The following is a 14,687-nucleotide window of genomic DNA, read 5'->3' as shown; positions in this document are numbered from 1 at the left end:
CTACCGCTCTCTAGGCTCTCCTACCGCTCTCTAGGCTCAACTACCGCTCTCTAGGCTCTCTCTCTCTAGGCTCTCTCTACTCTCTCTAGGCTCCTCACTACAACTCTCTACCGCTCTCTAGGCTCTCTCTACCGCTCTCTAGGCTCTCTCTACCGCTCTCTAGGCTCTCTCTACCGCTCTCTAGGCTCTCTCTACCGCTCTCTAGGCTCTCTCTACCGCTCTCTCTAGGCTCTCTCTGAGCTCTCTAGGCTCTCCTACCGCTTCTAGGCTCTCTCTACCGCTCTCTAGGCTCTCTCATACAGCTCTCTAGGCTCTCTCTACAAGGCTCTCATGAGGCTCTCCTACAGCTTCTAGGCTCTCTCACCGCTCTCTAGGCTCTCTCTACCGCTCTCTAGGCTTCTCTACACACAACTCTCTAGGCTCTCTAGGCTCTACCGCTCTCTAGGCTCTCTCTACCGCTCTCTAGGCTCTCTCTACCGCTCTCTAGGCTCTCAACCGCTCTCTAGGCTCTCTCCCATACTAGGCTCTCTACACACACTCTCTAGGCTCTCTACAGGCTCTCTATACACAACTCTCTAGGCTCTCTAGGCTCTCTCTACCGCTCTCTAGGCTCTCTCTACCGCTCTCTAGGCTCTCTCTACCGCTCTCTAGGCTCTCTCTACCGCTCTCTAGGCTCTCTCTAGGCTCTCTCTACCGCTCTCTAGGCTCTCTAGGCTCTCTCTAGGCTCTCTAGGCTCTCTCTACCGCTCTCTAGGCTCTCTCTACCTCCTCTAGGCTCTCTCTAGCTCTCTACTCTCTCTACATGCTCTCTAGGCTCTCTCTACCGCTCTCTAGGCTCTCTCTACCGCTCTCTAGGCTCTACTCTAGGCTCTCTCTAGGCTACAGCTTCTAGGCTCTCTCTACCGCTCTCTAGGCTCTCTCTACCGCTCTCTAGGCTCTCTCTACCGCTCTCTAGGCTCTCTCAACATCTAGGCTCTCTACAGCTTCTAGGCTCTCTCTACCGCTCTCTGAGGAACTCTCATACAGCTTCTAGGCTCTCTCTAGCTCTCTAGGCTTCTCTACCGCTCAACAACATGAGGCTCTCTCTACCGCTCTCTAGGCTCTCACCGCTTCTAGGCTCTCTCTACAACTCTGAGGAACTCCCATACAGCTTCTAGGCTCTGAGGCTCTCTACCGCTCTCTAGGCTCTCTCTACCGCTCTCTCTAGGCTCTCTCTACCGCTCTCTAGGCTCTCTCTACAACTCTCTAGGCTCTCTCTACAGCTCTCTCTAGGCTCTCTCTGAGGCTCTCTCTAGGCTCTCTCTACCGCTCTCAACATAGGCTCTCTCTACCGCTCTCACTAGGCTCTCTCTACCGCTCTCTAGGCTCTCTCGACCGCTCTCTAGGCTCTCTCTAGGCTCTCTCTACCGCTCTCTAGGCTATCTCTAGGCTCTCTCTACCGCTCTCTAGGCTCTCTCTAGGCTCTCTCTAGGCTCTCTCTAGGCTCTCTCTAGGCTCTCTCTACCGCTCTCTCTAGGCTCTCTCTACCGCTCTCTCTAGGCTCTCTCTACCGCTCTCTAGGCTCTCTCTACCGCTCTCTAGGCTCTCTCTACCGCTCGTCCTCTCTCTACAGCTCTCTAGGCTCTCTCTACCGCTCTCTAGGCTCTCTACCTCTAGACTCTCTACCTCTAGACTCTCTACCTCTAGACTCTCTACCTCTAGACTCTCTACCTCTAGACTCTCTACCTCTAGACTCTCTACCTCTAGACTCTCTACCTCTAGACTCTCTACCTCCCTCTAGCATCGCTCTAGCCTCTCGTTCTGCCTCTCTCTCTATACATCTCCCTCTACCTCTTGCTGCCTCTGTCTCTAGCCTCTCTCTCTAGTTTAACTCTCTACCTCTAACCTATCTCTATCTCTAACCTACCTCTAACCTATCTCTGCCTCTAACCTATCTCTACCTTTCTCACTGAGCTATGGCAGTAATGAGATGCAGTACCCGCTACACTCAGTTTCCCAAATTGAAGTGTCTCCACGGAGCTCCTATTGGCCAGGCATCAGAGACAGAGCGCCACGGAGCCGCTTGAGCTGTAAGGCCCATAAACCACTGGGGCTGACTGACCACAGAGCTCAGACAGGGAGGCAAAGATGGAGTAAGCGAGGTAACCACTTCTGAGAGAGTCATTCACTCTGCTCTCAGGTCGCAATGGTTGTACGCAGGAACTCAAATCTCTTTGAACAAGTAGTACAAGGAACAATAGATTGTGTGTTGTGGATTACAATAAGTACATGTTCTGTTTGGTGTCTGTCTATACCAAACATAGCTCTTAGGTTACATACAGTAGGCCAAAGCATAGCCGTTATCTGAATGTACAGTATGATTTCCTGCTGTATCAGTGTCTCCCATTAATCATCAACAGAGAAAGAGTTGTTAACCTGGTCACATAGAGAGAGATGACCAGTCCATTTGGAGAGGAAGACAGCAAACGAAGGAAGTAAGAAGAGAGACAAGAAAATACGAGAACATGTACTTTACAAACAACATGAGGAACGTCCCATACAGCTTCTATACACACACAACAACATGAGGAACGTCCCATACAGCTTCTATACACACAACAACATGAGGAACGTCCCATACAGCTTCTACACACAACAACATGAGGAACGTCCCATACAGCTTCTACACACAACAACATGAGGAACGTCCCATACAGCTTCTACACACAACAACATGAGGAACGTCCCATACAGCTTCTATACACACACAACATGAGGAACGTCCCATACAGCTTCTACACACAACAACATGAGGAACGTCCCATACAGCTTCTACACACAACAACATGAGGAACGTCCCATACAGCTTCTATACACACAACAACATGAGGAACGTCCCATACAGCTTCTACACACAACAACATGAGGAACGTCCCATACAGCTTCTATACACAACAACATGAGGAACGTCCCATACAGCTTCTATACACAACAACATGAGGAACGTCCCATACAGCTTCTATACACACACAACAACATGAGGAACGTCCCATACAGCTTCTATACACACACAACAACATGAGGAACGTCCCATACAGCTTCTATACACACAACAACATGAGGAACGTCCCATACAGCTTCTACACACACAACAACATGAGGAACGTCCCATACAGCTTCTATACACACAACAACATGAGGAACGTCCCATACAGCTTCTATACACACAACAACATGAGGAACGTCCCATACAGCTTCTATACACACAACAACATGAGGAACGTCCCATACAGCTTCTATACACACAACAACATGAGGAACGTCCCATACAGCTTCTACACACAACAACATGAGGAACGTCCCATACAGCTTCTACACACAACAACATGAGGAACGTCCCATACAGCTTCTACACACAACAACATGAGGAACGTCTCATACAGCTTCTACACACAACAACAAGAGGAACGTCCCATACAGCTTCTACACACAACAACATGAGGAACGTCCCATACAGCTTCTACACACAACAACATGAGGAACGTCCCATACAGCTTCTACACACAACAACATGAGGAACGTCCCATACAGCTTCTACACACAACAACATGAGGAACGTCTCATACAGCTTCTACACACAACAACATGAGGAACGTCCCCATACAGCTTCTACACACAACAAGAGGAACGTCCCATACAGCTTCTACACACACAACATGAGGAACGTCTCATACAGCTTCTACACACAACATGAGGAACATCTCATACAGCTTCTACACACAACATGAGGAACATCTCATACAGCTTCTACACACAACATGAGGAACATCTCATACAGCTTCTACACACAACATGAGGAACATCTCATACAGCTTCTACACACAACATGAGGAACATCTCATACAGCTTCTACACACAACAACATACACTGCTTCAGACACGGTGTAAACGGCCTGCTTACAAATGTGTAGGAAAGGTGTCCAAATATCTTTAAACTCAGTGAGTCAGACCTGAGTAGGTGTGTCAGAACGTGTCAAAGTGATACAAGATGGTCACTGCCCTCTGTAATTGTTGGGGCAATGAAGCATTTTCTCTTATTTTGTCTCTATACTACAAAAGTTTGGATTTGCAATCAAACAATGACTACGAGAATAATGTACAGACTGTCAGTTTTAATTTGAGGAGAGGTCATCTATATTGGGTGATAGCAGTGTCCCAATAATTGCAGAGGGCACTGTAGATGCCATGTCTGTAGATGCCATGTCTGTAGATGCCATGTCTGTAGATGCCATGTCTGTAGATGCCATGTCTGTAGATGCCATGTCTGTAGATACCATGTCTGTAGATACCATGTCTGTAGATGCCATGTCTGTAGATGCCATGTCTGTAGATGCCATGTCTGTAGATGCCATGTCTGTAGATGCCATGTCTGTAGATGCCATGTCTATAGATGCCATGTCTGTAGTCTGTATGCCATGTCTGTAGATGCCATGTCTGTAGATGCCATGTCTGTAGATGCCATGTCTGTAGATGCCATGTCTGTAGATGCCATGTCTGTAGATGCCATGTCTATAGATGCCATGTCTGTAGATGCCATGTCTATAGATGCCATGTCTGTAGATGCCATGTCTGTAGATGCCATGTCTGTAGATGCCATGTCTGTAGATGCCATGTCTGTAGATACTGTAGATGCATGTCTGTAGATGCCATGTCTGTAGATGCCATGTCTGTAGATGCCATGTCTGTAGATGCCATGTCTGTAGATGCCATGTCTGTAGATGCCATGTCTGTAGATGCCATGTCTATAGATGCCATGTCTTTACTAAAACCATACATGAAGGATTCTTGTTGTGTTACATGTCAACATATAACACGGCTGTGCATGCCAGCTCTAACAGGTTTGTATGTTCTGTGAACCTCTTTTGTATGACAACACATACAGTAATGAGAGCAGTATGACAGAGCTGAGAGATGCATGAATGGGTAAACAGACTTGCTCGTTAACGCACACACACACATTTTCCTCTGGATGAGCTCAAGTCCATTAGGCAACACACACATTCACAAAGACAAGTACACACACACACACACACACACACACACACACACACACACACACACACACACACACACACACACACACACACACACACACACACACACACACACACACACACACACACACAGAGCCGCCAGCAAATGTGAACATCAAACCACATATCAACACGAGCTACAGAGACACAGCCAATCCTCTGGCTATAATTGAAAGATGCATCTCTCGCTCACTTTACATATTTTTCTCCCATTTTCTCCTTTTCCCTGCGTTTTGTTTTCTTTTTGAGATGGGATGAATCTTATGAAGATGTTTCGACGCTCTGAACGTCTCTGACATCACCGGAGACGTGTCTCTGACAGAGGCTGGATATTGTTGGTAGTCAGCGGCCTCGGCGGACTCCCAGAATGCCTCTGGAAAAGTCCTGTCAGCTCGGTGACATCACAGAGAGAGAGACGGTCTCAGCGTTCTGCTCTGTCCTCATGACTCATCGTCACGGGGAAGCTTTACCGGCTGAACCTGACTAAATATGAATCTCTGGTGGACAGACAACGTAAACATAAATGGTACTATAAATCTGTCTTTATACTAGTAGCACCGATTGATAACCAGCAGCAATAGTTCTGATGCTTGGGGTTTTCCTCACTGGTTATTTGGTCAAATCAAAGATTTGGCAGGTGTTAGCATCATTCCAACTTGGGAAGAGGGGAGAGATTTGGACACTTGCCCGTAACTTGGAATGAGAGAGGATGAAGCTCCTCGTTCTAGCATCTCTTCGTCTCTTGTCTTAACACGTATGGACCCAGAACTCAATCGGCATCTGACCAATTACGCAAGACTTCAGTTCTGGGTTAACGGAGGTTAAAGATGCACTCTGGTTTCAAAACGCCTTCTCTTTTTGCCCTGAGAGACTGTGTTTGTGACTGCTGGTTGGGTTGGTGGACAGGAACACGGAACAGAGTGTCCACCCAGTACAGAAGGGAAGGGATGGAGAGTACGGAATCAGCTGGCGTGAGGGAATGTGAGCTGATTTGACCTCTCAGACAAAGTTCTCTCTCTCTCTCTCTCTCTCTCTCTCTCTCTCTCTCTCTCTCTCTCTCTCTCTCTCTCTCTCTCTCTCTCTCTCAGAGGGGGATGGGGAAGGAGGGGAGAGAGGGATGGGGACCATGAGAGCCTAGAAAGTTCCACAGATGGCCACGGGAGGGAGACAAACACAGTGTTGAGTTTGAGCAAGTGCTCAGAGGATTTTACTCATCCCTGTCTCTATCGCAGGTGTGATAATGATGTAATCATCCTCATGGAGGGTTCAGGTGTGTGTGAGTGTGTGTTGATGTCATGTTTGTGTGTGTGCATGAGTGCATATCCACACATATGGCCATGTGTATGCAGTGAATCAGGTGTAAGAAGTAGGATGCCTCTATAGTAACCCTGATGTTTCCACTGTGAGCAGCCAGCCTGTCACCCTGTCTGATCACGGTGGCAGACACAGAGGCTGAACATGCATGACTCTCCTCCCTCAAGACCTTTTGGTCCATCTCTCTCGCGTGACTGTCTACACAGGGACAGGCCATCGTACTCATCACACACAGACGCACAGTCCCACATCCCTCAGAGCCGTCGAGGCAGTCAGGAGGGCGTCGTTCCTTCGTCGGTGCCTGTGCTGCTGACGGAGACGACCGTTAGGAGAAAGGCGGCTCCTGCTGGCCCCACAACGGCTCCGCTCTCTCTGGCTGTTGTCTCTTAACGATAGCCCCTGTGTGCTTCTGTACACTGACACGTTTGACATTTAAATATCAATAGCCTGTATGAGCATAAACCCGGCCTGGCTTCTGGCCATTTAGGATGTGAAGTTCATATGAATGATTCAGAGCCACTGTGCGTCTACAGATTTGTATGTGGTGTTCATGCATAAACTACTACGCACAGAAGTCCATTACGATCTCAGATCATCCACTATTTAGTAGCCACAACGCATCCTATGTAGCGTCATGGTAACCACTTAGTCTCAGGGAGAAAGCGGAGATGGATAGTATTAAATCACGTTGGGATGTTGATGGACTGGATGCGTTCATTTACTTGACTGCTTGAGTTCACACTACCACAGAACAAACACACACACAGAGACGCCAGACTAGAGGACACACACACAGGGAGATGCTAGATTAGAGCATTAAGAGGGTACACACACACACACAGAGACGCCAGACTAGAGGACACACACACACACAGAGACGCCAGACTAGAGGACACACACACACACACAGAGACGCCAGACTAGAGGACACACACACACACAGAGAGATGCTAGATTAGAGGACACACACACACACAGAGACGCCAGACTAGAGGACACACACACACAGAGACGCCAGACTAGAGGACACACACACACACACAGGGAGATGCTAGATTAGAGCATTAAGAGGGTACACACACACACACACACACACACACACACACACACACACACACACACACACACACACACACACACACACACACACACACACACACACACACACAGAGAGAGATGACTCGTAAGCCCAATCAGCCAATGTCTAAATGAGACAAAGCCAGTACAGTACTGTTTGTCTTTGTTGAGGAGAGACGTGCTGGCCTGGCTCCTATACTGAGATGACATCACTCCTTGGCATCCAGCTCCAGGGAGACTGTGGTGCCAGGGTGATGATCAACCAATCACAGAGAGACTGTGTGAGACAGACAGACAGACAGACAGACAGACAGACAGACAGACAGACAGACAGACAGACAGACAGACAGACAGACAGACAGACAGACAGACAGACAGACAGACAGACAGACAGACAGACAGACAGACAGACAGACAGACAGACAGACAGACAGACAGACAGACAGACAGACAGACAGACAGACAGACAGACAGACAGACAGACAGACAGACAGACAGACAGACAGACAGACAGACCATTGTAAATACAACCTATATTTATGTTGATTTATTATCCCTTTTAACTATTTTGACATCATTACACCACTGTATATAGACATAATATGACAGGGTTTAAGGAATAGAGATTAAGGGGGAAGAGAAGCTGGGAAACAGGCATTATGTCATTTGCAGGTCACAATTTGGCCCCGAATTCAGCTCATATTCAACTTGGTATCCATCTTTTTTTGTATTCTTTCCCTGATAAGGAGATATTTTTGTCCATGGTGACTTGCTCGCTCTCTCTAGAAACTGCTGTAGTCTTACCTCATACTGCACGCATGCAGGCGTGCGCACACACACACGTCTCATAGCATATAGCAGCAGGCAGCGTTCAGTAGAACACTTTACAAAGTCACAAGTCCCATTAGGCAGTAGCAGCAGCACTGTTGGGCAGGCAGCACAGGTATGAAAGCACCGTGGATTATGTGAACTCATTACCAAATCAAATCAAAATCAAATTGATGTATAAAGCCCTTCTTACATCAGCTGATATCTCAAAGTGCTGTACAGAAACCCAGCCTAAAACCCCAAACAGCAAGCAATGCAGGTGTAGAAGCACGAAGTATGTAGAAGTATGTAGAAGTAGATTACCCTCTGTGGATGACTCATCTTTCCTCCACCTCATCTCCATAGTGGTAGTGATGGTGGTGGTGGTAGTGATGGTAATGGTAGTGGTGGTGGTGGTAGTTCTGATGATGGTGGTGGTAGTAGTGGTGATGATGATGGTGGTGGTAGTGGTGGTGGTGGTAGTGATGTAGTGGTGATGATAGTGGTGGTAGTAGTGGTAGTGGTGGTAATGGTGGTGATGTAGTGGTGGTAGTGGTAGTGGTGATGTAGTGGTAGTAGTGGTCGTGGTGATGATGATGGTGGTGGTGGTGGTAGTGGTGATGATGATGGTGGTGGTGGTGGTAGTGGTGATGATGATGGTGGTGGTGGTGGTAGTGGTGATGATGATGGTAGTGGTGGTGGTAGTGGTGATGATGATGGTAGTGATGGTAGTGATGGTAGTGGTGGTAATGGTGGTGATGTAGTGGTAGTAGTGGTCGTGGTGATGATGATGGTGGTGGTGGTGGTAGTGGTGATGATGATGGTGGTGGTGGTGGTAGTGGTGATGATGATGGTGGTGGTGGTGGTAGTGGTGATGATGATGGTAGTGATGGTAGTGATGGTAGTGGTGATGATGGTGGTGGTAGTAGTGGTGATGATGGTGGTGGTAGTGATGGTGGTGGTAGTAGTGATGATGGTGGTGGTAGTGATGGTGGTGGTAGTAGTGATGATGGTGGTGGTAGTAGTGATGATGGTGGTGGTAGTAGTGATGATGGTGGTGGTAGTGATGGTAGTGGTGGTAGTGATGGTAGTGGTGATGATGGTGGTGGTAGTCGTGATAGTGATAATAGTGTTGGTGGTGGTAGTGATGGTAGTGCTGATGATGATGGTGGTGGTAGTGGTGGTAGTAGTGGTGGTGGTAGTAGTGGTGGTAGTGATGGTAGTGGTGGTGGTAGTGGTGATGATGGTGGTGGTAGTGGTGGTGATGGTGGTGGTAGTAGTGGTGATGATGGTGGTGGTAGTGATGGTGGTGGTAGTAGTGATGATGGTGGTGGTAGTAGTGATGATGGTGGTGGTAGTAGTGATGATGGTGGTGGTAGTGATGGTGATGGTGGTGGGTGGTGGTAGTGGTGATGGTGGTGGTGGTGGTGGTATAGTGGTGGTGGTGGTGATGGTGTGGTGGTGGTGGTGATGTGGTGATGATGGTGGTGGTAGTGGTGGTGGGTGGTGGTAGTGGTGGTGGTAGTAGTGATGGTGGTGTGTGGTGGTGGTGGTGGTAGTGGTGGTAGTGGTATGGTAGTAGTGATGATGATGGTGGTGGTGGTAGTGGTGGTGATGGTGGTGGTGGCAGTGGTGGTGGTGATGATGGTGGTGGTAGTGATAGTGATGGTGGTAGTGGTGTGGTGTGATGGTGGTGGTGGTAGTGGTGATGATGATGGTGGTGGTAGTGGTGGTAGTGATGGTAGTGGTAGTGATGGTGGTGGTAGTGGTAGTGATATGGTGGTGGTAGTGGTTGGTGGTGGTAGTGATGGTAGTGGTGATGATGATGATGGTGGTGGTAGTGGTGATGATGGTGGTGGTGGTGATGGTGGTGGTAGTGATGGTAGTGGTGGTGGTAGTGGTGATGATGGTGATGATGGTGGTGGTAGTGGTGGTGGTAGTGATGGTAGTGGTGATGATGGTGGTAGTGATGATGATGATGATGGTGGTGGTAGTGGTGGTAGTGGTAGTGATGGTGGTAATGGTAGTGGTAGTGGTGTGGTGGTAGTGATGGTAGTGGTGATGATGATGATGGTGGTGGTAGTGGTGGTAGCGATGGTAGTGGTAGTGATGGTGGTGGTAGTGGTAGTGATGGTGGTAATGGTGGTGGTAGTGGTAGTGATGTGGTGGTAGTGATGGTAGTGGTGATGATGATGATGGTGGTGGTAGTGGTGGTAGTGATAGTAGTGGTGATGATGATGGTGGTGGTAGTGGTGATGATGGTGGTGGTGGTGGTGGTAGTGGTAGTGATGGTGGTAATGGTAGTGGTAGTGGTGTGGTGGTAGTGATGGTAGTGGTGGTGGTAGTGTTGATGATGGTGATGATGGTGGTGGTAGTGGTGGTGATGGTAGTGGTGATGATGGTGGTGGTGGTGGTAGTGGTGGTGGTAATGGTAGTGATGGTAGTGGTGATGATGGTGGTAGTGATGATGATGATGATGGTGGTGGTAGTGGTGGTAATGGTGGTGGTAGTGGTAGTGATGGTGGTAATGGTAGTGGTGGTGGTGTGGTGTGTAGTGGTGGTGGTGGTGAGATGGTAGTGGTGAGTGATGATGATGGTGGTGGTAGTGGTGGTGGTAGCGATGGTAGTGGTAGTGATGGTGGTGGTAGTGGTAGTGATGGTGGTAATGGTGGTGGTGGTGGTAGTGGTGTGGTGGTGGTAGTGGTGTGGTAGTGGTGGTGGTAGTGATGGTGGTAGATTTGATTAAACAAGAAAAGCATAACTTAGATGATGATTAGGAAAATGATCATTATAACTATGACAGATTATATGTAACATAGACCAGTTGGTTGTATGAGTGAGGGATCCGTGGGGACTGGGAAATGGGGACTGGGGAAGTGTTGACAAATCCACTCTCCTGCCTGCCACAATGTGAGTGTCACAGCCTTTGAAGGCCAAGGACACCCACTCTCGCTCAGTTGTCTGCCCGCCCAAAGCCATCTCTGTCCTCCCCCTCTATCCCCGGTCCCTGCTAAAATCACACCTTGAAAGTATTTAGGAGGAGTGGAGCTGGTGTCTGTACTAGGAGAACATAGCCCCGTGAGAAAAGGACATTAAGAGAAAGCGGAGGAAGATTGTCCCCTCTGGACCACAGTAGCTTGGATTCACAAGACGGGGAACATGAGGGGGCTGGAAACCCACAGAGCAGAACTTGTCTTGGGGTGTGTAGTATTGAACGTTGCGGCGGGCGGCACATCTTCTCTGGTCTAAGGCTGAATCTTAACCACAGCCAGAGGAGGTGTCAGAGCTCCTGTACCGCAGATGAAGTCAACCTGAAGCTGAAAAAAAGAGGAAGAAACCACCACTCTGGCTGACTGACTGGCTCCTATCTTATCCAGCAATGCAGCTGGACTGAAAATGCTCTCCCCTCTGGGAGCAGTGTAGTAAAGGGCCGGACAGCCGTAGAAAGAGCCATTACATTCTACTGTAGATTTCAACAGCTTGACATTCACATACCAAGTAGGCAATAGAGCTTTAGTTGGGGAAGGAGGAGAGAGAGACAGGAATAAGTAGAAGTCACCACTTCTTAAGAACATCAATAACCAAATACTTTTCATACATTTTCTACTCGCCTATCAATGTTCCCCTTCCAACGGAAGGAAGATCCATTTTTCACAACGTTATCTGATATTTCATTATGACATCAGTCCGAAGTGCTTAACATTTGAGCCCGAAGTAAAATCGATGTCAGTGTTGTGTCATTAATAGAGAAGAACCTAATGGCCACAGAGTAAATAGAGATCACATCACTCCAGTTTGAAGTAACATCAGCTTCAGTCACTCTGTCCCCAGTTACCCCAAACTGTTCTCTTACACCATGTCTTTGTTACCCATGTCCAGTTCTCAACCTCTCACTCTGCCCCATCACCGTGCTACAGCAGTAGGATCTTCCTTTGAGACAGTTTTCTACAGCAGGACAATAATCCTGCAGCAACAGGAAAAGTGAATTATTATGTGGATTATAAAGGGCATTTTTGTAGGGGTTGATACATTTTTTTAAGGGAAAATCAAGTCTGAAATGTAAAAGTAAAAAGAAGCCTTTAGAAACCTCAAACACACTACAAGTTTTACATTCCCTGCATTGCAGGTTAGTTATCCAGTACAGGGTGATCAAATTAAGATCCTACATCTGTAACCTGCTCTCTCGACCCTAATCCCAGTCCCCATCTTCACCCCATACTACCATCCTGCCATATGGGTACCTCTGCCCCACTGTTAGAGGGTTGACTTGGTGAGTGTGGAGATCAGGTATGTTATGAGAGCTAAGGCCTGTCACGAGCTTTAGAGTGGAGGAGACTACTCACACAGTACTACACAGAAAGAGACAGGGGGGGGGTGTACATTTCCGCTATTCACTGGCAAACCATATATCTCCTTGGTTTTAATGCTGTAATTATGGAGGTAATGTAATTATGGAGGTAATGTAATTATGGAGGTAATGTAATTATGGAGGTAATGTAATTATGGGGGTAATGTAATTATGGAGGTAATGTAATTATGGAGGTAATGTATTCACCATTTAAAACTGAACTCACGGTATTAGAAGGTCTTACAGAGGGGGACAGGACCTGCCAAGCTGTGTCTAATTTGTAACTGATGACATCAGAGGCCTAAAATTAAGCTAATGTATGTGTATAAACGCCACCTCACACTAAAACTCTTAACGGCTTCACGCTTTTAAACTCGTGAGACACTGAACCAGCACGCTCCTTCTGAATGAAGCTTCAAACCTCAGCCTCTTCCTCACTTGAGTTATGAGTCACTGCTGCGTCAGTATAGTGCTCATCCAATCAAAGAGGAGGAGGAACGCCACACGTCACACACACACAATTCTATATTTTGCTCTTAGAAAACAAGAAGCACGAAGTATGGAATACATAGATACTTTATATACCTTATCCCCTGAAGTGGCTCAGCTTGACCCTGTAAAAGCTCCCATCATTTGTGTGAATAGCAGTGTGAGAGAATCAGTGAAGACATGTTAGAGGAACTGGACTAGGAGAACACTGGCTGTAGGTTTTTATAATGCACCGTTGAAGTCACAAGTGTACAAATACCTGAGCCAAATACATTTAAACTCAGTTTTTCACAATTCCTGATATTTAATCCTAGTAGAAATTCCCTGTCTTAGGGATCACATTCCCAGTGGGTCAGAAGTTTACTCAATTAGTATTTGGTAGCAGTCTTTAAATTGTTTATCTTGGGTCAAACGTTTCGGGTAGCCTTCCACACGCTTCCCATAATAAGTTGGGTGAATTTTGGCCCATTCCTCCTGACATATCTGGTGTAAATGAGTCAGGTTTGTAGGCCTCCTTGCTCGCACACGCTTTTACAGTTCTGCCCATACATTTTCTATAGGATTGATGGCCACTCCAATACCTTAACTTTGTTGTCCTTATGCCATTTGGCCACAACTTTGGAAGTATGCTTGGGGTCATTGTCCATTTGGAAGACCCATTTGCGACCAAGTTTTAACTTCCTGACTGATATCTTGAGATGTTGATTCAATATATCCACATAATTTTCCTGCCTCATGAAGCCATCTATTTTGTGAAGTGCACCAGTCCCTCCTGCAGCAAAGCACCCCCACAACATGATGCTGCCACCCCCGTGCTTCACAGTTGGAATGGTGCTCTCCGGCTTACAAGCCTCCCCCTTTTTCCTCCAAACATAACGATGGTCATTATGGCCAAACAGTTCTATTTTTGTTTCATCAGACCAGAGGACATTTCTCCAAAAAGTACAATATTTGTCCACATGTACAGTTGCAAACTGTAGTCTTGCATTTTTATGGCGGTTTTGGAGCAGTGGCTTCTTCCTTGCTGAGTGACCTTTCAGGTTATGTCGATATAGGACTTGTTTTACTGTGGATATAGATACTTTTGTACCCGTTTCCTCCAGCATCTTCACAAGGTACTTTGCTGTTGTTCTGGGATTGATCTTCACTTTTCGCACAAAAGTACATTCCTATCCAGGAGACAGAACGCGTCTCCTTCCTGAGCGGTATGATGGCTGCATGATGGCTGCGTGGTCCCATGGTGTTTCTACTTGAGTACTATTGTTTGTACAGATGAACGTGGTACCTTCAGGCGTTTGGAAATTGCTCCCAAGGATGAACCAGACTTGTGGAGGTCTGCAATTGTTTTTCTGAGGTCTTGGCTGATTTCTTTTGATTTCCCCATGATGTCAAGCAAAGAGGCACTGGGTTTGAAGGTAGGCCTTGAAATACATCCACAGGTACACCTCCAATTGACTCAAATGGTGTCAATTAGCCTATCAGAAGCTTCTAAAGCCATGACATAATGTTATGGAATTTTCCAAGCTGTTTAAAGGCACAGTCAACGTAGTGTATGTAAACTTCTGACCCACTGGAACTGT

At 47.2% G+C, this 14,687-nt stretch overlaps 1 protein-coding gene across 1 annotated transcript in view; it reads right to left on the bottom strand.

The window, feature by feature from the left end:
- Positions 1–14,687, bottom strand: part of LOC123994452 (liprin-alpha-2-like) — a 268,132-nt gene that overhangs the window by 219,566 nt on the left and 33,879 nt on the right.

This window comes from Oncorhynchus gorbuscha, linkage group LG14, assembly GCF_021184085.1.
Source record: "Oncorhynchus gorbuscha isolate QuinsamMale2020 ecotype Even-year linkage group LG14, OgorEven_v1.0, whole genome shotgun sequence".
Lineage (NCBI taxonomy): Eukaryota > Metazoa > Chordata > Actinopteri > Salmoniformes > Salmonidae > Oncorhynchus > Oncorhynchus gorbuscha.
This window is presented reverse-complemented; position numbering and strand designations above follow the sequence as displayed.